The following is a 16,113-nucleotide window of genomic DNA, read 5'->3' on the forward strand; positions in this document are numbered from 1 at the left end:
GAACGCATAACATAAAGTGCATATGCACATAATATCTAACTGCATTCAAAATGAGATATTTAGCAAAAAAAATGATCAATTCAATTGAGCCACCCCGCCGTGCCAAGGCAATCTCATGTGGAGGGTCCTACTCTACGTTTTTAATAAACACTGTGCCATTACGGCCTCCTAGATACATTAAAAGCAAGACCACTTTAAGTGCAATCCGTACCTGAGCATTTCTGGATCGCTCCCATGGAGCCAGATAAAGCAAGTGCAGATGAAGGCCAACCAGGTCTAAATATTGACATATCAGGTTTAACCTCCACACATTGCCCGACCAGCAAACATAGATGAAGGGCGATGCAGGCTCAGACACAGGTGCACAATTAAATAAAGCTTGGGGCAGGGCGGGGCTGCTGTGTGTGTGCACAGCAGCCTAGATCCATCACAGTGAACACAGAAAAATGGCGACCATAACCCAGCACGCACGGCAACAGTGGTGGTCAGCCACATACCAACATACAAAAAAAAGGAGAGAAGCTAGCGCCGCTTGAGGTTAGAACGCATAACATAAAGTGCATATGCACATAATATCTAACTGTATTCAAAATGAGATATTTAGCAAAAAAATTGATCAATTCAATTGAGCCACCCCGCCGCGCCAAGGCAATCTCATGTCGGGGGTCCTACTCTACGTTTTTAATAAACACTGTGCCATTACGGCCTCCTAGATACATTAAAAGCAAGACCACTTTAAGTGCAATCCATACCTGAGCATTTCTGACCACCACTGTTGCCGTGCGCGCTGGGTTATGTTCGCCATTTTTACTGTATTCATTGTGATGGATCTAGGCTGCTGTGCACACACACAGCAGCCCCGTCCTGTCCCAGGCTTTATAATTTGTGCACCTGTGTCTGAGCCTGCATCGCCCTTCATCTGTGTTTGCTGGTCGGGCAGTGTGTGGAGGTTTAACCTGACATGTCTGTGTTCAGACCTGGTTGGCCTTTATCTGCACTTGTTTCATCTGGCTGCACGGGAGCGATTCAGACATGTTTCAGGTACATTTGTAATAGATATGGTCTTGCTTTTAAAATATTCAGGAGGCCACAATGGCACAGTGAGTAATAAAAAAAATGTAGAGTAGGACCCCCCACATGAGATTGCCTTGGCGCGGCGGGGTGGCTCAATGCATTGATGAATATTTTGCCAAATGTCTCATTTTGATTACAGTTAGATGTCAATATGTGCATTGCACTTCATGTTATGCGTTCTCACCATCGGCAGCGCTGGCTTCTCTCTTTTAGAGGTTGGCTGGAGCCCCCATCTGGAGAACACAGTACGGAGGCAGGCAATTGTGTGAACTGCAAACTGTGAGTAAAGCTTTGGAACCGCATTCTCTGGTGTCCTTCAGTTATTCCAGCACCGCTACACCTGGGTAACAACATCTAACAACATCTCCTCATCCATTGCATCTACACTGCCCTGGGACTACAGCTCCACCTGTGGGGAGCTACACCATCTTTGCTGCACCACACCATCAGTCCCAGCGGATCTGCATGCAGCGTTGGCTCAACATCTTACTTTCCAAACACCACGGGTGGCGTCACGAACTATCCAAATAAACTATTATACCACCGCCATTGATATTGGGCGCCCAGGGCCACGGACCGGGTCACTGCTGCTGTGACACACATTCCCACCTGGATACCGGCCCGGTACCGAGTACCCCGCTGCCCTGGGTGTGAGAGGGCGACCCATGATGGCTTGTTTTTTTGTGGGACGAGTTATACTTTTGAACAACCATATCATGTACTGGAAAATCGGAAAAAAAATCCAAGTGCGGTGAAATTGCAAAAAAAAAAAGTGCAATCCCACAGTTGCATTTTTTTTTTACCATGTTCATTAAATGCTAAAACAGAACCTACCATTATGATTCTCCAGGTCATTACAAGTTCATAGACACCAAACATGTCTAGGTCCTTTTTTATTTAAGTGGTGGAAAAAAAATTCAAAAGTTTGTTAAAAAGAAAAAACATTGTGCTATTTTCCGATACCTGTAGCATCTCTATTCTTCATGATCTCGGGTTGGGTGAGAGCTTATTTTTTGTGTGCCGAGCTGACGTTTTTAATGAGACCATCTTGGTGCAGATACGATTTTTTTGATCACCCGTTAATGCATTTTAATACAATGTTGCAGTGACCAAAAAAACGTAATTGTGGTGTTTTTACTTTTTTTCTTGTTACACCGTTTAGTGATCGGGTTAATTATTTTTTTATTTTGATAGATCGGGCGATTCTGAACACGGCGATACCAAATATGTGTATGTTTGATATTTATTTATTGTTTTATTTTGAATGGGGGAAAGGGAGGTGATTTGAACTTTTATATTTTTATTTTTTCAATATTTTTTAAAATATTTCTTTTTTACTTTGGGCATGCTCCAATAGTCTCCATGGGAGTCTAGAAGCTGCTGTTGTCTTATCGGCTCTGCTACATACAGGCGATGATCAGATCACCTGTACTTAGCAGAAATGCTCACTTGCTACGAGCACCGATCACCAGCCATAGCAATCTGGCTATGACAAGACGACCATTGTGGTCTGCTGGAGACCGCTGGTTGTGATCCCAACCTGTAATCATGTGACGGGGTCACCGATGGGCGGGATTTCCGGCCCGCTTCCCGGAAGTGCGCGTTAAGTGCTGCTGTCAGAGATGGACAGTGGCATTTAACTAGTTAACAGCCGGAGCCCGCACCAAACAGGGGGAGTCAACATCAGTGTAGAACACCAGTCACACATTTTTCTATGTTGCAAGTTTTTGAAGTTAGTGTTAGGACTCGCAAGCATGAGGACCCTTGACGTTGGGTTGCAAGCTTATCTACTTTGGCCAAAATATCAACCAATAGCTCATTTAATGTATTTATCACATGCATTAATTTTTTAATCTTTTATTTAAATTTTTTTATCATTTTTTGCAGGATGCAGTCAGGCCCCTTATTGTTGACTTGGTGTTTTGGGGCCTCTGTCCTTGTGTGATGCATATACTCATATTATAGTGCTGAGCAGCCCGCCTGATAATACTATGGGCATGATCAATAGGCTGTAAGCTGGTCACTTTGCACCACACTTACCTGTGTCACTGGCATTCTACTCAAGCCTCATTTGTGTGCAATTTTTCTACTAGGTAGCAACCCCTCCATAGTCTGGTAGGTGTGGGGTGGCTGTTTCTATCAGTAGTTTGCACCTGTGCTTCCCCTGCCTTTATTATTGGGGGCCTGCTGCATCCTACTAGTGCATTTGTCATCAGACAGATTTTGGTAAGGCTGTTTCCTTGTGGTATGTTTTTCTCAATTTTCCTGTTAGCTAATTCTAGATGTGCCATGCTGAGAGACATCTACCCTAAAAGCCTGCATGTTGTCATAAATTCAAAGGGTGCTTCAACAATATATTAGTTTAAGGGTGTGTATATTTATGCAAATGTAAGAGTGGTGGACTGTTGTGAGTTCATTTTCCCCTTCACCATTGAGGTCTGATGAACTCCCTCTTCTGGTGAAGGAAGGTAGTGAGGCTGATTACCAAGCATCTGGGCAGGATGATGATGACTGGGTGACGGGAATTGCTGACTGGATATAAGGCAGCCGACGCCCTTCTGCCTTGCTGGTGATCTCTCTGAGGGATTCTAGGAGACCAGTCTGATTCCTGCTCCTCAAAAGCTAAGTTTTCTGCTCTGCCTTTTGCATTTGTGTTTTGGTTTTGTTTTTCCTTGTTTTTCTGGATTTCTGCCATTCCCTGCTGGGGTGTGCTGAATTCTTTTTTGCTCTGTCTTCAGAAGATACCTGAGTGCTGATATATTCTTTCTGAAGCCTAGCGTCTTCAGGGCTTTTTTCCCTATCAGCTGTTGGCTCTTGTTTTGATAGGGTTTTGGCGGATTACAGACAGCAGCTTTTCTATCCTGCCCTATTTAGTTAGCTTGGGCCCCATAATTTGCTCAGCCTATCTTTCTATCTGTGTGAGTGTTTTTTCATCTTGCTTCACCGTCATTATATGTTGGGGGCTGCCTATTGCTTTGGGGTCTGCTCTGGGGCAGTTTAGATTTCCCTTTCTGTCTTTAGGCCTATGTAGTTCTCCGGCTGTGATCGAGGGGTCTAGGGCACCGTAGGAACCCCCCAGGGCTACTGCTAGTTGTTGTTGATAGGTTCAGGGGTCTGTAATCCGATAGCTGCTAACTTTTCTGGTTTTCTGGACTTAGCTAGTATTTCTGTTTTTGCCTCCTACGGTGACTCATTCATAACAGTGGACTGTGCTACTGTGTTCCAACCCCTAAAGACACCAATCGTGTCATGTAGATAATGTCATGAGTTTTATGTATATATAGTATCGTATGAAAGGTGAACTATGTACTGTGGTGTTAGTGTATATTGTTAATAGACTGTGATGTTGTAGTGCACATCATAGGGTAAGATATATATTAAGATCTAAGACATAAGATAGTCAATTAGCTTAGTACATACTGTTAGCAACTGTAGTTAGCTGAAGGTCTAAGGATAAGATACAGATAACATTTGGGACTAGCCCACAGTGGGAGGCAGTTATTGTGCTAGTAAAAAGCAGACTACTTCCTGATAGTAAGATAGGGAAGTGCAGTAATCAAGGTCAAGTTCAAGTGCAGTTGGCTGCTGGCAGCAGTGAGGAACTATTGTTCATGGCAGTAAGATATCTTATTAGAATCCCTTGCAGACCTTCCCGCAATGTTCGGAGCTCAGGGTTTGGTACAGATACTAGGAGGAATGCCTTATTCCCTGTGCAGTGCGGTTGCTCATATATTGTGTTTTGGCATAGTTGCGTTTCGTAGAATGATCAACATTTGTTCATTTTGAAATTGCTGACTACGTAATATAGAATAAAATGGATCCTGACTCTTTGTCCGTAAATCTGATCCACATTGCCGGCTGTTGTATAGACCGGCATGGTCAGCTTCTAAGCTATCAAAAGTGTTAGAAGTTCACAAGTGCATCAAACGTCTTCTCGACTGTTGTCCCAGTTATGTCTCGCTAAGGGTAGGTTCACAAAGCTGTATTTTTTTCGGTCTGAGTGCTGTCTGTGAAAAATTTGGTAAGTATAAAACCCACGTTATAACATAGAAGTCATAACCTCATTGCGGAAATCAGTAGGGCGGAGTCAGACACGTTTCGGACAGAAAGGTCTCACTCTTCAGTCATTGCAATTTTTAAACTTACCGAATAAAAGTTGATGTTTATAAGGAGATCCTTGACATTAGAATCCTTGTTTTTGATTAATTATCCTGCGGCACTGCTGGTCTCTGAGCTTCGGACTTCAGAGTGGGTGAGCTGATGCCGTACAGAGCCACAGTATAGCATCCATTTTTTTATAAAAACATTGGAATTTTTTAACATAAGAAACTGTAAATGGACTTGTCAGTTATTGATACCTACTGCGGTAAAGAATGGATTGCACCCGGATGACAAGTGAGAAAACACATCGGCTGCGTTTTCTCGATGATTTTTATACACTTGTGTGAATCTTCTTGATTCTTCTTGATTTTTATTTTTTACCCATAAAAAAAACCCTAGTATTTTTGGCCCATCTGACTAAATCATTTACCCAAGTAGCATCTCATTTTATCAGTTTCGCTATAATCCATCATTGTTCTATAACATACAGTCAGATCGTTCCTATTGCTGTAGATTCATCAGTTCTTTTTCTATTGTTCTCCTGGGATTCTGCACTTTATTTATAGACGGCTTGGCATGTCTAAGGACAGGGATCAAAGCAAAGTCGAATTGTCGTTAAGTGGTCTCTTGAGACAAATTTATATATCACATCAATGCTGTGTTCCAGCCAAAACATAAGTACAGTAATAAACAAGCAGCCATTGAAATGTGACACACTTCCTTCCTATTATCTAATTCTACAGGACAACATCTTGAATACAATAGCCACTGGACTTCTGCCTTATTGCAAGCTGTGCTGATATAATTGTTATTTACCTTTTTATTTTCTACTAGCTTGGCCCGTACGAAATTTTCGCACATTGGTCTTCGGGGGCGCAGAAAAAGCAAGCTGGTCAAATGTAAATGTATTTCATGAGCTGATGAACACAGACAGGTATGTATATACAGTCATATGTAAAAGTTTGGGCACCCCTATTAATGTTAACCTTTTTTCTTTATACCAATTTTGGTTTTTGCAACAGGTATTTCAGTTTCATATATCTAATAACTGATGGACTCAGTTATATTTCTGGATTCAAATGAGGTTTATTGTACTAACACAAAATGTGCAATCTGCATTTAAACAAAATTTCACCGGTGCAAAAGTATGGGCACCCTTATCATTTTCTTGATTTGAACACTCCTAACTACTTTTTACTGACTTCCTGAAACACTAAATTGGTTTTGTATCCTCATTGAGCTTTGATCTTCATAGCCAGGTGTATCAAATCATGAGAAAAGGTATTTAAAGTGGCCACTTGCAAGTAGTTCTCCTATTTGATTCTCCTATGAAGAGTGGCATCATGGGCTCCTCAAAACAACTCTCAAATGATCTGAAAACAAAGATTATTCAACATAGCTTTTCAGGGGAAGGATACAAAATGTTGTCTCAGAGATTTAACCTGTCAGTTTCCACTGTGAGGAACATAGTAAGGAAATGGAAGAACACAGGTACAGTTCTTGTTAAGCCCAGAAGTGGCAGGCCAAGAAAAATATCAGAAAGGCAGAAAAGAAGAATGGTGAGAACAGTCAAGGACTATCCACAGACCACCTCCAAAGACCTGCAGCATCATCTTGCTGCAGATGGTGTCACTGTGCATCGGTCAACAATACAGCGCACTTTGCACAAGGAGAAGCTGTATGGGAGAGTGATGCGAAAGAAGCCGTTTCTGCAAGCACGCCACAAACAGAGTCGCCTGAGGTCTGCAAAAGCACATTGGGACAAGCCAGTTAAATTTTGGAAGAAGGTCCTGTGGACTGATGAAACAAAGATTGAGTTGTTTGGTCATACAAAAAGGCGTTATGCATGCGCTGTATTGTTGACCGATGCACAGTGACACCATCTGCAGCAAGATGAGGCTGCAGGTCTTTGGAGGTGGTCTGTGGATTGTCCTTGACTGTTCTCACCATTCTTCTTCTCTGCCTTTCTGATATTTTTCTTGGCCTGCCACTTCTGGGCTTAACAAGAACTGTACCTGTGTTCTTCCATTTCCTTACTATGTTCCTCACAGTGGAAACTGACAGGTTAAATCTCTGAGACAACTTTTTGTATCCTTCCCCTGAAAAGCTATGTTGAATAATCTTTGTTTTCAGATCATTTGAGAGTTGTTTTGAGGAGCCCATGATGCCACTCTTCATAGGAGAATCAAATAGGAGAACTACTTGCAAGTGGCCACTTTAAATACCTTTTCTCATGATTTGATACACCTGGCTATGAAGTTCAAAGCTCAATGAGGTTACAAAACCAATTTAGTGCTTCAGGAAGTCAGTAAAAAGTAGTTAGGAGTGTTCAAATCAAGAAAATGATAAGGGTGCCCATACTTTTGCACCGGTCAAATTTTGTTTAAATGCAGATTGCACATTTTCTGTTAGTACAATAAACCTCATTTGAATCCAGAAATATATCTGAGTCCATCAGTTATTAGATATATGAAACTGAAATAGCTGTTGCAAAAAACAAAATTGTTATAAAGAAAAAAGGTTAACATTAATAGGGGTGCCCAAACTTTTACATATGACTGTATGTAGATTGGTAATACAATAAATTGTTTTGATAAGTAGAGGCCAAAAAATGTTTTCCGGTTGAGGTGCCACCTGCAGGTCATTGTGTCTTTCTGCAGGTTTATGAAAATGAATGTTTAAACTGTATTTAGTGATAAAATCATGAATGTGTGGTTTGTTTGGCTGTTTTCTTGCTGAAGGGAGCAAGTTTACCTTTCAAATGGTGTATCATGTTTATGTGTGGGGCGAAGTAATCAGCGAAAAAGCTGTGCATGTTTACAAATGTGTTGGTAGTGTGCTTTGGAGTACAGTGGTGCCACCTGCAGGTCATTTTTCCTTTCTGCAGCATTATGAAAATTAATGTTTAAACTGTATTTTGTGATCAAATTGTGGATGTGTGATTTGTTTGGCTATTTTCTTGCTGAAGGAGGCAAGTTTACCTTTCAAATGGTGTATCATTTGTGTGTGTGTGGGTGCAGTATGAACGGGGATACAAAGGAATCACCGAAAAACAGTGTTTAGAAATAACAGAATAGATAATGAGTAATGGATATACAGTTACATATAGTGAAGTCTGCATGTAACCAATGGTCATGATATAATTGTTATACAGTCATTGCCGAAGGTGTTGGCGCCCTTGAGATTGTTCCAGAAAATTAAGCATTTCTCCCAAAAAATGATTGCAGTTACACGTTTTGTTATACATATGTCTATTTCCTTTGTGTGTATTCGAAAACCACAAAAAATAAAAAAAAAGGCAAATTGGACATGCCATATATACTCGAGTATAAAGCAACCCGAGTATAAGCCGAGGCGCTTAAGTTTTCCACGGAAAACTGGGTAAGCTTATTGACTCGAGTATTAGCCTGGTATGCATTGTCCCCTCATCCCTGTCCTGGCATGTGTGGCTCCTCCTGCTGTATGCATGGCTCCTCCGTCCTCCCCCTGCTGTTTGCATGGCTCCTCTGTCCTCCCCCTGCTGTATGCATGGCTCCGCTGTCCTCCCCCTGCTGTATGCATGGCTCCGCTGTCCTCTCCCTGCTGTATGCATGGCTCCTCCGTCCTCCCCCAGCTGTATGCAAGGCTCCTCCGTCCTTCCCCTGCTGTATGCATGGCTGCTCTGTCCTCCCCCTGCTGTATGCATGGCTCCTCTGTCCTCCCCCTGCTGTATGCATAACTCCACTGTTCTCCCCCTGTTGTATGCATGGCTCCTCTGTCCTCCCCCTGCTGTATGCATGGCTCCTCCATCCTCCCCCTGCTGTATGCATGGCTCCTCCATCCTCCCCCTGCTGTATGCATGGCTCCTTTGTCCTCCCCTGCTATATGCATGGCTCCTCAGTTCTCCCCCTGCTATATGCATGGCTCCTCAGTTCTCCCCCTGCTGTATGCATGGCTCCTTCGTCCTCCCCCTGCTTTATGCATGGCTCGGCATCCTCCCCATCCTCCCCCGTGTATGCATGGCTCCTCCATCCTCCCCTGCTGTATGCATTGGCTCTGCGTCCTTCCCGTCCTCCACCATGTATGCATGGCTCCTCCGTCCTCCCCATCATACTCACCCCCTCCTGGCGCGGTCTCTGTACACCCCTGCTTCTCCGATGGTCTCCGGCGCCAGCAGCATCTTCCTGTGTTCAGCGTTCATGTGGTACTGATCATTAAAATAATGAATATGCGCTCCACGCCTATGGGAGTGGAGTCACGTGCATATTTATTACTTTAATGAGCAGTACCACGTGAACGCTAAACACAGGAAGATGCTGCTGGCGCCGGAGACCATCGGAGAAGAAGGGAAGTGCAGAGACTGCGCCAGGAGGGGTGAGTATGATGTTATAGCTGCCGACCCCTGCCGCTCTTCCTCCCCCGCCAACCCCCTGGGACAATGACTTGAGTATAAGCAGAGAGAGGCACTTTCAGCCTAAAAAAATGGGCTGAAAATCTCGGCTTATACTCGAGCATATATGGTAATTTCACACAAAACCCCCAAAAAGGCCCAGAAATTGTTGATACCCTCAACTTAATATTTGGTTGCACACCCTTTGGAATAAATAACTGCAATCAATCGTTTCCTATTATCATCATCAAGCTTCTTACACCTCTCAACTGGAATTTTAGACCACTCTTCTTTTGCAAACTGCTCCTGGTTTGAAGGGTGGCTTCTCCCAACAGTAATTTTAAGAACTCTCCACAGGTTTTCAATGGGATTTAGATCTGGACTTATTGCTGGCCAATTCAGAATTCTCAAGCGCTTTGTTTCCATCCATTTCTGGGTGCTTATTGAAGTATGTTTGGAGAATCATGAACTACGAAGCAAACCCAGCTTTCTGACGCTGGGCACTACATTGCAACTCAAAATCATTTGGTAATCTTCAGATTTCATGATGTCTTGCCCACAGTAAAGGCACTCAGTGCCAGAGGCAGCTAAACAATCTCAAAACATATCTGAACCTCCACCATGTTTGACTGCAGGTACTGTTTTCTTTTCTTTGTAAGCCTCATTCCATTTTCAGTAAACAGTAGAATGATGTAATTTAACAAAAAGGTCTATCTTGGTCACATCTGTCAAGAAGACGTTTTCCCAGAAGGATTTTGGCTTACTCAAGTACATTTTGGAAAACTTCAGTATAGCTTTTTTATGTTTCTGTGTCAGCAGTGGCGTCCTCCTGAGTCTCCTTCCATAGAGTTTAATTTCATTCAAATGTCGACAGATAGTTCATCCCGACACTGATGCATCCCGAGTCTGCAGGAAAGCTTGAGTTTCATTGGAACTTGATAGGGGATGCTTATCCACCATCCGGACTATCCTGCATTGCAACCTTTCAGCAATTTTTCTCTACTGTCTACGTACAGGAAGATTGGCTACAGTGCAGTGGGTTGTAAACTTCTTGATTATGTTGCGAACCATCGACAAAGAAACACTAAAATCTCTGGAGATTGACTAGTAGCCATGAGATTGTTGATATTTTTCAACAAATTTGGTTCTCAAGTCCTTAGACAGTTCTCTTCTACTCTTTCTGTTTTCCATGCTTAGTGTGACACACACAGACACACAATGCAAGATTGAGTCAACTTCTCCCTTTTTTCTGGTTTCATGTGTGATTTTCATATTGCCCACACCGGTTACTTGCCCCAGGTGAGTTTGAATGAGCATCACATGCTTGAAACAAAGTTGTTTACCCACAATTTTGGAAAGGCGCTAACAATTTTGTGCAGGTCATTTTTGGGTTTTTGAGTGAAATTATGTCAAAGTTGCTTTTTTTTCCTCTAATTTTCATGTGTATAACAAAACGTGTAATTGCAATAATTTTCTGGGAGAAAAACGTAAGTTTTTGGAACAATTTCAAGGGTGCCAACACTTTGGCCATTAGTGTATGTGGTATGGATCCATAACACAGCACTAATGTTATCTTAAAGGAGTTTCAGTTCCTCCATGGGATGCTCTGTTTTAACAAAATTCTTTTCATATGCTGTTTGTGTGCCATTGTATGAAACGATTATCATGCACGCCCTAGTGATGCCAATTCTCCACTATGGGACTCTGATATTCAGAGGCTGGAGTAATTCTGAAATTGTGGACTAAGAGAGCTTTTCCCACCATCTTAACATTATTATTTCTTTTTAAACAGACTAGATTTGGTTATTGGTTTTACTATTTGTCACGATTCTTGTATATTTCTCTTCCCTGACTTTAGGATAACAAGATCCTTTCAAAATGTATATTTTAAATCACACGCTGCTTTTATGGTTTGGGAAAGTTTATAAAGGGAATTCCAAACAGACTGATGTATCCAAGGGAATGGCAAAGGTTCAATGTCTATAATATTCTGGAGAACCCTCTAAGCCAAAAGTCATAAATTAAAAATAATTGTATTATTTGGCTTTGTAGTACATACACAGAAGTGTCACCTACCATCAGAATTGTAGTACTTAAAGGGAATCTACCAGTAGGATCAACCCTGCTAAGATCTATATGGGTGTGCAGATCATAAAAAGTTATATAAAATGATATGTTGATATCTGCGATCCGATGTCTAATTCTAGAGAAACCTATGCTTTTCTCAATTCATAAATGAGCTGTTAAGATCTCTGGGCCGAACATAGATCTCCCTGAGAATCTGCCTCCAGAGCTTATTTTAAATGAAAAGGGGCGTTACCAGTGTGAGACATGTTATGACTGACAGTCTGCTCTCCTGATCTACATGTCTCACACTGGCATCGCCCCCTTTCATTTAAAATATCTAAATAAACCTTTGCAATAGCTCCTAATAAAGATCAATCTTACTTGGGGTCATATCTGAAGTTGGCACCTACTTGTGCTTCCTCGTGAGCTGCTCCTGATGAAATTGGAGAGGCACCTATTGCTGTAACAAGGGTGGCCTTATAGCCTTCCTTACCCTTTTAAAACACCTCACTATAACATACCCTACTTTTTCCCTATACCTAATAGGTGTTTCCTACTTTGAGATTTTGGATTCCTCAAGGCAGATGGAGATGGAGGCCCATAGACTAATAGATATACAGTTTTAGTCGTGTGTGTCAACTAAGATGGCTTTATAGGTCATTTACTAGCAGTCTATATGTGGCAGAGGGTGTAAATACATTTGATTTGTGCATCAAGTATTCAGGTTCTCCAAAGAAGATTCAGACCACAAAGTGTCGGGGACCACATTGCATTGGCAAGAGTAATGCAATGGTGTCCTTCCTTGGACACCAAGAGGACCAATATAAACATTGAGCTCAGGTCGCGTTGTTTCCAAACAGTCGCATGACATTACATGTAGGGGTTGTGTACATGTAGGCTATGTTCACACGTTGCGTTTTTTATGCATTTTTTTTCCCTTTGGTCTCATGGCAGTAAAAAAAAGCTTGCTGCAAAAAAAACAGGTTTTTGCTTAGTTTTCTTTGTTTTTTTTATTGCTGCATTTTTATCATGGTACAGTTGTTTATTGTGCATGCTGATAAAGTTTAATGCATATAAAAAAAAATCTGATTCTATTTTGGCACCAAAATTTAAAAAGAACTGACACCTGCATTTTTTGCATCACGCATTGCTTTCAATGGGTGAAAAATGCAGAAAAAAAAGCTGAAAAAAGGGACATGTTCCATTCTGCGAAACCCAAGGTTTTGCACAAAATACTGAAGGCAAAAAAAATCACGCTCTGTGCATGAGATTTCTGAATTCTCATAGACTATTTGCATTAAAAAAAACACTGAAAAAAACGCAACATGTGAACATAGCGTTATAGAGAATTATAATACAGTCCAACAACTCAAAATAAAGGGACTTAAAGCAGTACAGTTATAGTAGGTCGGTAGTAGATTCCAAAAGCGTGTCAGTCAATAACAGGAAACAAACAGTAGGAATGCAAATAATATACAAGCCAAGGTCAGGAGACCTAGCATTTATTGGGCGAGTGTTAATCTTCTTAGACAAGGTCCCTTTAGCGATTATGAAAGGTACTCTCAATCATTTAGGTAGAGCTGGGTAGTGTAGTAGCCCTATGAAGGTAGGAAAACATGCCTTGGTTTGAAGAAAAAGCATCTCCTGGGTTGGCGCACTGAATTCCATGAACACAGAAGATGATGACGAACTAATCTGATCATCGGTGGCAGGCAGGCCCGGATTGGCAATATAACCAACCGGGCATTTTCCCGCTGGGCCGCTGTCACGTGGGCCGCGGGCGGCAGCGCCCGATCATCTGGCCGCTTGCCAGCTGCTGCGGCCACTGTTGCTCCTGCCGCCAGCCCTCTGCGGGCATGGCGGTGATAGTTTCCAAGTTCCTCCCGCACTGCAGGGAGATAAGCCGCCACGCCCCCCCTCACACCCCATCCTCGCCCCCCCTCGCACCCCATCCTCGCCTCCCCTCGCACCCCATCCTCGCCTTAGCTTGAGACCCCCTCCCCCCAGCAGCCACTCACAGCGTCGCACTCGCTTGCCTGCTCGCTCTGTTCGCAGGACCTGTGATGAGGTCACAGGAGGGGAGGAGTCAGGGGGTCACATGATCAGGAGCCTTTGTCCAGACCCCCGATCATGTCACCCCTGACTCCGCCCCTCCTGTGACCTCATCACAGGTCCTGTGCGCTCAGCCTTGCCTCTACCGTCTGCAAGACTCTGCTTTGCTGTTGTCATGGTGCTGGTTGAGGTAAGTATGTGTGGGGTCAGGATTTACAGTGTGGATGTAGCAGAGCTGTGTGTGTATGAGGTGTACGGAGCGGAGCCGTGTGTGTACGGGGTGTACGGAGCGGAGCCGTGTGTACGGAGCGGAGCAGTGTGTACGAGATGTACGGAGCGGAGCCGTGTGTGTACGAGGTGTACGGAGCGGAGCCGTGTGTGTACGAGGTGTACGGAGCGGAGCCGTGGGTGTACGAGGTGTACGGAGCGGAGCCGTGGGTGTACGAGGTGTACGGAGCAGAGCCGTGGGTGTACGAGGTGTACGGAGCAGAGCCGTGGGTGTACGAGGTGTACGGAGCAGAGCCGTGGGTGTACGAGGTGTACGGAGCAGAGCCGTGGGTGTACAAGGTGTACGGAGCAGAGCCGTGGGTGTACGAGGTGTACGGAGCAGAGCCGTTGGTGTACGAGGTGTACGGAGCAGAGCCGTGGGTGCGATTAGGTGTGGACATGGGTGTGACTAGTTGTGAAATGGGTGTGGCTGGGCGTGGCCAAAAATTTGCAGCGGCGCGCTGCGCGCGCCGCAGTCTTTGTCCATCTTTCCCTTCTTCAAAAGTTGGGGGGTATGATAGGGGCAGCTATGACCAGGGGGTCTGGTTGCCCAATAGAGAGCTGTTCTGCCAGGAATTCTGTAATCATGCATACAAAAGGGGACAGAGCTTTGGGAGGAGTACTGTACCTAAAAGCAATAAATAGGACTGAGCTGAAATACTGGGCACAGCTCTGACTACATGTTATATAGTCGTGTTAATCTCCTCTCACTTCTTGTAAACTACAAGTGTACAAAGATATTATATAGTCACCATGTGACTAGTGGGCCTGTGTAACTTCAAATGCCAGGGCTGAATTTTAGTCCCAGTCCGGCCCTGGTGGCAGGCCATGCTGGTCCACTAAGGCCCGGTACGCAGGGACTTGTACAAAATGGTGCTAATGCATGGTGGACATAGGAACTGGAGCTCATGGCTAGAAGCAAGATCTAGTATTTCAGTGCCAATCAAAATAACGGGACACCGTCTCGGATACTCTATTGATAGAGAAAGGGGAGAATGGAACTATGAATCCATTTATTTAGTGATTATTTAATCACTGAGAAAGGTCCAGGTAAAAAATAGGACTTATTTTTATAGGCATTTTCCCAATATGAACCTTTAGAGCTCCTAACTTCCAGTTGTGAGGGTCTATTGCTCTCCTGAAGACTTACAGTTCAGACCAGTGGCATGGTCATACCGTTAGCCCAAACTGTGATCTCTCCCAGGCTACTAGCAGAGGCAGCTTTCCATTTGCACTACGAGAGCAGATCAGGGGAACTAAGACTTGTTGGATCCTGTGACCCAACCAGCTTTAGGATGCTGCGAGCAGGCTGTATAGGTCTATCAACATGGCCTAACTGGCGACACTAAATGTCCGACGATAGATAAACAGTTATTGATTGGTGGTTGGTTAATAGCCTGTTTACAAAGACAGTGTCACAATATGTCATGACCCAAAAGGGGTCAGTTCAGGAATGAGGAATGGACACCTTCTGTGTTCGAACCTGAGACTGTCCCTGCACTCCCCTAACACCCTAAACGGGTCCTTCCCCTCGCCATCGTCCCTCACTGTCACGACGAGATAAAAACACAAAACTTAGCTCAACAACTTTCTCTGCTGCACAACAGAAGAAAGGCACGAGGACCACAAACTCCACGAAACCATCAGATTCACCACTGCAACCAGAAAGCTCCGTCCTTACTCCAGACTTGGTCAACATAGATTGCTCTATCACTGACAGTCAGCCAATGCATCAGGTGACTATTTAAAGGATGGTGGGAGTAATCACCACTCACATCAGCTGACCTAGCAAATCTGCAGTTGCAGCAAGGGAAACTGACATTAATCACTGCTGGCCTGAAGGGAAAAAAGCTACATTTAAACCATAGTGGAACCAGAGCTGCGTTGGATCCAAAAATGGATTGTGACAGGCAGATTGCACTAAACAATAAACAATGCCATCAGTGCACATAGGCTGCCAAAGCTCTTGACAGCATGAATTCTGTTTAAACTGGGTGTAAATGATAATTTTTTTAAGCAAACTAAAAAATCATTTTGCCAGATGAACGAGCATTTTGCCCATTCTTTGGACTATCCCTAGGAACACTTGTTCATGGTAATTTTTCAGTAAATGCACCATAAAGATCCAAAAAGGGCTGGAGTGCAAGGATGTGTGCCTGGTAGTGCTGATGTATGGTGGATGA

General features: G+C 43.5%; 1 long non-coding RNA gene across 1 annotated transcript in view; it reads left to right on the plus strand.

Annotated features, from left to right (window-relative positions):
• The window catches only part of LOC141047874 (uncharacterized), a 62,767-nt gene extending 56,658 nt beyond the window's left edge, over positions 1-6,109 (plus strand). The window contains exon 3 of the long non-coding RNA XR_012219918.1: positions 6,010-6,109. This is a non-coding gene — a long non-coding RNA (uncharacterized lncRNA). The remainder of the gene's footprint in view (positions 1-6,009) is intronic.
• The last annotated feature ends 10,004 nt before the right edge of the window (positions 6,110-16,113 follow it).

The sequence above is a fragment of the Dendrobates tinctorius genome, unplaced genomic scaffold, assembly GCF_039654945.1.
Source record: "Dendrobates tinctorius isolate UK_male_01 unplaced genomic scaffold, ASM3965494v1 ptg000129l, whole genome shotgun sequence".
Taxonomy (NCBI): Eukaryota; Metazoa; Chordata; class Amphibia; order Anura; family Dendrobatidae; genus Dendrobates; species Dendrobates tinctorius.